This window comes from Malus sylvestris, chromosome 8, assembly GCF_916048215.2.
Source record: "Malus sylvestris chromosome 8, drMalSylv7.2, whole genome shotgun sequence".
NCBI lineage: Eukaryota > Viridiplantae > Streptophyta > Magnoliopsida > Rosales > Rosaceae > Malus > Malus sylvestris.
Window position 1 is genome coordinate 19,997,923 of NC_062267.1, and position 8,976 is coordinate 20,006,898.

Sequence of the window (8,976 nt, forward strand, 5' to 3'; positions counted from 1 at the left end):
GAACGAGATGAAAAATATACATATATGTATATATCGTAGGGTTTGTGCGTCTCTTTTTTGACCATGGCCTTTCTGGGAAGAACAAGAGTCAGGTAGCTCAGACCCAAAGCCAAAGCCATGGAAAATGAAAGAAGAGAAATGCTAAGGCCATTAATGAAAGAAGAGAAATGCTAAGGCCATTTTCAACCAAAAAATGGCCAAAGGGACATGTTTAACCCTATAGTCTTGCAAGAAAGTAAATTTTAATGAACAGTGTCATGTCATATTTTATACCATCTCCAACCGAGGGAGCTAAAGCGTCATAGGCTAAACATAGCATTTTGACAAAAAATCATCTCCAACTGAAGGGGCCAAAAAGTCATAGGCCAAACATAATTTATTATTGTAATTGAATTAATATGTTTAATTGAATTGAACTACCATATTAATATAAGGTTTTCGAATATATTTTAAGTGTCACCTGTTGTTAAATTAATAAGTCTTCAGATTTCTTATTTTTATAGAATGAAAAGGATGTGAAAAATTGGTGAAGAATTGAAATAAAATGAGGTATGATATTATGGAATGGTGAAAAAGATGTGAGTAATGGTGTAGAAATAACTTAGGTATTTATAAAATAAAATAAAGTTTCTATTTTTTTTAATTCGTAAAAAAAGAAGTCAAATAGTAAACCTGACGTCAGGTAGCATGTACTTGGGTTGGGCTATAGGGCTAGCTGCTCTTGGCCAACCCTTTGGCCGGTTCTCCCATTTTTGGCCAAGGGGGTCCACGAGCCATTTGGCCTAACCCTTGGTTGGAGACGGTTTTCGTGTCAAAACGGGCTATTTTTAGCTTTATGACCTTTTGGCCAGGTCGGTTAGAGATGGCCTAAGAAAACTCTCTTAATAGTAGGACTCTTTATGAAGTGTCTCATATTTTTTACACAATATTTTATAATATTGACAAGAAAATTAACGTTAAATTGTGAAGTGACAGAAAATTTATAAAGAGTTACTTTGAAAAAGTTTCCTTTGCATTTCTCATGAAAGAAATAGGAAAAATTAGTATCCGGTCCTTAGTTCTTACTGTTCATTGACTAAGACCTTATTAGTTCTTAAATTTTGATTCAAGTCACTAGCAATAATGTGATAATGAATTTACATGTTTATTATATAATTTTTTAATATAAAAATTAGTAATTAATTTAGGATTTAATACTCACACCTCTATTCAACTCCTAATTAATTTTCAATTCAAACATTTCCAAAATAATAAAAAATTAAATTAAATTAAGTTTGTACCTATTAGTTTTTTTTTTTTATACATAAAAAGATTCTCAATTTTTTAATCTTAAATGTACCCATTCATATAATTTTTCAATTTTTTTTAATCTTAAATGTACCCATTCTCAAATATATCAATTTGTTATATGTAAAATGTACTCTCTTTTTTAATATAAAATCCATTCAAAATTTTTAATCCATGTTTAAATTTATATGGATACATTCTTTTTCGTTGATTTGAGAATGTATCCATGTTTTGGTACAATAATTTTTTTTGTTAATCTTGGTTAATGTACCCATACATATATGTATATATATACACACACAGACACAATATAATAGAGAGTATAATTTATATTTTATTATTTTTAATCCCATAAATTATGGGTTTTATTTACAATCTCATTAATATAAACAATTAGAAATTTCAATTTTTAATTTTTAATTTAAAAAATATAGTAACTTACATTATTACATTAATGTCAAAGACCTCAATAAAAAACTAAAAACTAACAAAGTTTCAATCAAAGAATATTGATAGTTAGGGACCGCATCCAAAGTGTCCCAAAGAAATATGATCGGATGAAACCTATTGGTTTTGTTTTTGTGGGAAATAAAAGTCAAAGTTACGAGAACTTTGATATTATATGTTTTCAAATGTCTAGAAATAAGGATGAACCCTAGAGGAGAGGAGAGGGGTTCAAGTAATCATATCTACCTTTTGTCACATTTCTTTGATCAAATCCAAATTTTGATGTGTATATAATAATGTTTGCAACATTTTATATATACAACAATGCAAGCTCTTAACATTTTTATATATTATGCATGACCTATTCTAATTCAAAAGGGAGCTACTAGCTAGGAACACAAACTAGACCTAATTAATAATTAGAACTAAGTTTTGTGGATAATTAGTCTTGGAACTCCCGACCTTGTGATCATTATTTGTGCATCCAAATGAACAATGTGGGTAAGCTTGAGTAGTACCACGTGTATCATATGGAATAATTTATCTGTATTTTTCATCATGTGATAAATTTTTTATTATGTCCAGTTTTGATATTGCTTCTTTTTATATGTCAATAATTTAGGTTATCTACAATGGAGCTGGCTAAAGATCTAAAAATAAAAAAATAGTTTAATTTGCATAAAAACTCATATCCAAACGATGTATAGACTATATCCCTATAGAGTCTACCAGATCATTATCCTTGGTTAGAGATGACATATGAGCATAACATTGTTCATTTAAAAATAATTTTTTAGAGGATTATAATTATGGACGGAACTATATTTAACACATTTGATTGGAGATGACCTTAGACAAAGTAATGGGAGTCAACACAAGGCCCTGCTCTTCCCTTCCTTAAGCATTGTATGTAGGTAGCCTTTTCTTTGTCAAATTTTACCTAACACATTGACATTTAACATTACTCTTTACTGCTAATACATGTTATCTGGTGCTAAAGAGAAGGTTTAGGATTTGACTTTTAAACTTGTAGGTAGCTAGATACATGAACCCTAATTTGTCTTCCAAAAAAAAAAAACCCTAATTTAAAAAGGTTTGCATATGATGTTCTGTCATTTCTGAAACTAATAAAAATAACTTGTTTGCTTAAAATTAATTGTTAATCAAACACTGAATATATTGTTTATGTGTTCCCGTTTACATCATTGTGCAACAAATTTAACGACCCGGTCACCAAACAATGCATCTTTTAGAGGTCTCCCACCTTTTTTTCTTTTTAGAAAATAAATAATACCATATTAAAATATCCCAGCCTGCCCAACGTCCAAAGATTGTTGAGGTGCTATATTTTACCTATTACGCACCATTTTTAATTTTTGATCGTCGGATTGAATGAATTGAAAAAAGATCAATGAAAAAAATTAATAAGGATATCTGAGTAGTAAAAATGAGTGTGTGAATAGAACTACCCTTCTGGTATTATTGGACCATTTCAATCCTTTTTCTTTTTTCAAACATGATCTTATTATCTTATAATGTGAGTGAAATTATATTTTTGGCTCTTCAAGTTTGAGGTAATTTTAAAATTAAACTATGGAGTTTTGAAATTATCTCGATTTATACATTCTGTTGTTTGAAGGTCTAGTCCTTCGTTAAACTTACGGCTTGCTATATGGGGCACTTGTATAGAACTAACGTATAAACCACATTTGCCCAATTTGAACCATAATTTTGCAATCAATGTAGTTTTTGGTGTACACCACATTAAGTTAGGAAAAACCAAGGCTTTGTAATGTATTTTTTATATACATGTAGTGCAACTGTGTCATATAAGTACATTTATGAAAAACGAGTCACACAGTTATTGAATTATCAATTTAATGATGATCAACAATCCGAAAATATAAATTGATATGATTTTTTTTTATTTTTTGCCAAAACAATAGATTTTGTTGAAGTAGATGTTAGATCAGTCATTGATAAAATTTTAACCCACATCGTTATACAAAAACTCAATTATTCTTCACCACACAGTAAATGGCCGCTTGCATATATTGAATTGAATTAAAACTGTGTAGCCGTTTTGAAAATCACAAAGTTAAAACCTTGGTTGTGTAAAATATATTTAATATAGCTGTACTCTATCTGTTTAGTTGAAAAGAAACACTATACTAATTTTCTCACCAGTTTTCTTGACAGCCAAACAGTAATTGAAACAGAAAAAGTGAGTCACACTCACCCAAGTCTGGCGTGTGTCGTTTAGGCGAGAGTTGAGTGGCAGCTACCACTGTATAGGTCTAACCTAGGTGGCCATTTTGCTATGCATGCCTAAAAAGCATATAAAAAAGAAAATTAAAAATAAATAAAATAAAATAAAATCGTTATTGGTTTACAGACAGTGTACGGAGATTTCATCTGGCAATGGAGATCTATACTTTGCTCTGTTTTTGTGGGCTTATTATGTTGGGACCAAGGTATTAAATATCGGTAATATCGGTAGTTTGAAAACACGAAAATATCGATGGAAATATCGGGATAATATCAATATCGATAAAAATAACATGGAAACCACGGAAATTGTAAGAAAAACTTGGAAATTTTTATTGAAACTTTGCAGGATATTTATTTAGTCAATTATCTATTAGTTTATCACAAAAAATTGGAAGGAAATGCATTGCATGATGAATTTAACATTATCAAGTTGATTATATAGCGAGCTGACAAACATTGTGAGTGTAGAAAATATGTAGTAATTAATGAAAGAAGTCTAAACACACCATAATCATTTACATATAATGAATTAGTACAATATTTTACACTTTAGTACCACATAGAGTTCCTATGAGGTTCAAATTTTTCACTATCTTCATCATCTCTATGTGTAGAGTGAGTGTATTGTGAAGAGTAGTTATCAAATGATAAATCCCCAAAATAGTTTTGCATGTAATTGTTAACATGCCACCCATATGGATCCGAGATTGGTTGAGGTTGTCCATAAGAAAAATCATTTGAAGATTGAGTGTGGGATTGTTTCCATGAGTCGCTCGATTCCATCCCAACAGGAATGAGATATGAAGGGTAGGGAAATAGTTGGTTATGAGTATAACCATAGTTACTACTTCCCACTCCAACAGAATCCGAAGTTCTAGATAACGAGTCATCTTCTTGACTTGACAAAATCCCTTTCCCTCTTTCTCTACGAGTATAGTCCTTCCTTATGGCACCAATTCCTGGTCCTGCCCGCCTACTGCCATAGTCATCATCCTGTGTTGCATGCGTGAAGTTTGCCTCACCAGTGAAATGGCTCATAAATCCGGGAGGTGGTCCATAATAGTTTCCATATCCACCACCACTACCTCCAGCTCCACTGTATCCTTCATCATTCCCACCTCCGGTGGTAGGTGAGTCTCCTGATCTTGTACTAGAGCTATCATTAGTATCAGCACGATGTTGTGGTTGTGTAGGATTGGAAGAAGGTGGAATTCTAGTGTTTCTTGGTCTTGGGCGCAAAAGTTCTTCCAAAGAGTCAACGCTGCTAGATCCCACCTCCTCCTCTAATACTCTTTCTACATTTATCCCTTCATTACGTGCTTCTTCAGCAACTTTGGGAGCTGGGTTGCCTTCATCATCATCTAAATGAAGAGGTCTAATCCATTGATAAAGTTGGTTACCGTCTGTATCATCATCTTCACCAACAATATCAAACACATCTAGTGGGTCACCACGGTCGACATGATATATTTCTGCTTCCTTATCTCGAATTTGAAGCTTCATGTTGTAGTAGCAATAAACTAATTTTTCCAACCTACTGTGAGCCAACCTATTTCTTTGCTTTGTGTGTATGAGTGCAAATGTGCTCCAATTTCTTTCACAAGCAGATGAGGAAGCTATTTGTGATAATACTTTGATTGCTAACTTTCTCACAGTTGGTGCATCGGTCCCATACATGATCCACCATTCAGCTACAATGAAAAACAATGTTGATAAGCCTAATAACTCGAACAAATTTTATTATAAACTTATAGTGAAATATGTTTACACTCACTAGGAGACATTGTTGTTCGAGCAGCAATTGATGTTGGTTCTCCAAAAGTTCTTCTTGCATCTTTAAACCATGTTAGCTGAATTCAATAAATCGTGTTAGTTTAATCCAACAAAGTAATTATTATAATTTAAGTAATTGTGTACCTCATTTCCAAATTGGCCAACTGCTGGTGATGCAGGGTCTAATTTAGAGTATACATTATGTACAGCACGTATAAGTGTACCATTATCTCCAACACTGGGTCTGTATTGGTATCGAGGATTCAAATAATATGCTGTTCAAAGAAACACATACTCTAATAAGAGAAATAATACTTATGCAACTAAAGAAATGAATTGCAAATTATGACATAATTTATACCTGCTGCATGCAAATCGTGGTATAATGTTTTATACCATCGGTCTTCAATTATCTTTATGACCCACCTTGCACCATGTTTTCTTTCCAATTCATCATTCACTACACGCATCAACTCATATACTGCCCCCAGAGTAGGATACACTTCTGTGTCAACAATCCGTAAAACCTTGTAAAGAGGTTCAAACACTTGGCACACATGTTCTGATTGAGTCCAAAAAGCATGATCAAGCACTATACTTTCCACCATACGACTTGTATTTGAGAGGCTGAAATTGTGGTTGGCCCAATCGTCACTAGTGAATAGTTGCTTCAACCTTTCTTTCTTCTTAAGTAGGCTGTCTAATGCAATATAGTTGGTGACGAATCGAGTGGTAGCTGGACGAATAATTTCTCCTTTGCAAAATTCATGCATCTTTGCCAACAACCAACCGTGATTGTAAATATAATTTGTGATCGTTCTAGCTCTTTTGACCACAGTAGCAACATTCTCTCTCTTCCCCATTGCCTCAAACATGAGATCAATATAATGTGCTGCACATGATGTCCAAAACACATTATGATGCTTCATTAACTTTTTTTTAGCTTTGACAAATGCAGAACCGTTGTCGGTCACGACTTGGACAACATTATGCTCTCCCACCTCCATGATTACATCCCTCAATAATTTGTAAATATACTTGTAGTTCTTTATATGGTCTGAAGCATCAACAGACTTCAAAAAAATTGTCTTTCCCTTGGAGTATACCATGAAGTTTATGATAGACAATCTGGTCGGGCCGATCCATCCGTCACACATGATTGTGCAACCATTAGTTTCCCACTTTGACCTCAACTTGTTAACATACTCACCAATGTCTTTATACTCCATATCCAAATATTTGTTTCTTATCTCATAGGGAGTGGGAGGTTGTACTCCAACACCGGCCTGTTGACATCCCACTACCATATTTTTGAAATGATGTGATGATGTTTTCTCAGCAGGGACATTTTCATAGATAAAGAACTTGCTAATTAGACGCCCCATTCCCTCCTTCACATTACCTCCAGTGAAATAACTCCAAACACTCTTTTGACGTGCTTTGGATGACTTATATAAACTTGGGGCTATTGGTGGTGTTGGTTGTGATTCTCTAAGACTGCCTCCCCGTCTCATTTGTGCACCACCACTTGTCCCGGAACCTTGTGCTCTATTAGGAATTTTATGAAGGTGTTCTCTTTCCCATGCTGACTGTTTGGAGGCACGTAATGCTTGTTTCAAACTGCGTCGTTCTTCAGGTCCCATGTCATCATCACATTCGTCCTCATCGTCATCATCATCACTGTCAACCGCTTGGCCAATGACTTCTCCTCGTAGCCCAACTCGAATATTTTCCATTCCATGTGTTATCTTTTCCTTCTGCTGTTTTTTATTTTTTAATAATGTGCTGATGAATGTCTTCACTTTTGGGGGGACATTATCGCATCGTTGGACATTTTTTGCTGGATCTAATCCACTAAGATGGTACTTAAGTCGTGTCACTCCGCCACTCTTCATTACCCGACCACAATATTTGCAAATTGTGCCATGTTTGTTTCCGTCTATTGGGTCTCCATGTTCCCAGGCTGGATCACGTTTAGTAACTCCACTGGACATCTTAAACGTACCTATATTTATTTTTCATGAAAATTAGACAATTATTTTTTGATAAATAAGAGAACCTAAATAATAAAGTTATTCTATAGAAGAATTAAATACGAAGTAAAGAAAATGATTGTAAAAATTTAAGTAATTATACAAATAATATGGAATAATAAAACCTAATATTAATGAATAATAATCCAATTTGATAAAAAAATAATCCTAATATAAAACATGGTGATGAATAATAATCCAATTTGATAATAATCCAATTTAATGAATAATCCAATTTGATAATAATCCAATTTAATGAATAATCCAATTTTATAATAATCCAATTTAATGAAGAATAATCCAATTTGATAATAAAACCTAATATTAATGAATAATAATCCAATTTGATAAAAAAAAAATCCTAAAATAAAACATGGTGATGAATAATAATCCAATTTGATAATAATCCAATTTGATAATAAAACCTAATATTAATGAATAATAATCCAATTTGATAATAAAAAAACCTAATATTAATGAATAATAATCCAATTTGATAAAAAAAAAACCTAATATTAATGAATAATAATCCAATTTGATAAAAAAATTATCCTAATATAAAACATGGTGATGAATAATAATCCAGTTTGATAATAATCCAAATTAATAATAATCCAATTTAATGAATAATCCAATTTGATAATAATCCAATTTAATGAATAATCCAATTTGATAATAATCCAATTTAATGAAGAATAATTCAATTTGATAATAAAACCTAATATTAATGAATAATAATCCAATTTGATAATAAAAAAAACCCTAATATTAATGAATAATAATCCAATTTGATAATAAAACCTAATATTAATGAATAATAATCCAATTTGATAAAAAAATAATCCTAATATAAAACATGGTGATGAATAATAATCCAATTTGATAATAATCCAATTTAATGAATAATCCAATTTAATGAATAATCCAATTTGATAATAATCCAATTTAATGAAGAATAATCCAATTTGATAATAAAACCTAATATTAATAAAATAATAAATAACATTAAACATATTAAAATTATCCTAGGGAATAATTATACAACATTACTTAATTACTTAAAAAAATTAACATGTAATTGTTAACATTACTTAATTACTTACAAAAAGTAACATGCAAGTATTAATTACTTAAAAAAATTAACATACGAGTCCACACAAATTTA

General features: G+C 31.6%; 1 long non-coding RNA gene across 1 annotated transcript; it reads right to left on the bottom strand.

The window, feature by feature from the left end:
- Positions 1-5,639: 5,639 nt before the first annotated feature.
- LOC126632373 (uncharacterized) lies at positions 5,640-6,202 on the bottom strand. The gene is made up of 3 exons (XR_007626715.1): positions 5,923-6,202; positions 5,780-5,855; positions 5,640-5,696 (listed from the first exon to the last, which is right to left on the bottom strand). It is a non-coding gene; the product is annotated as an uncharacterized LOC126632373 (long non-coding RNA).
- Positions 6,203-8,976: the final 2,774 nt, after the last annotated feature.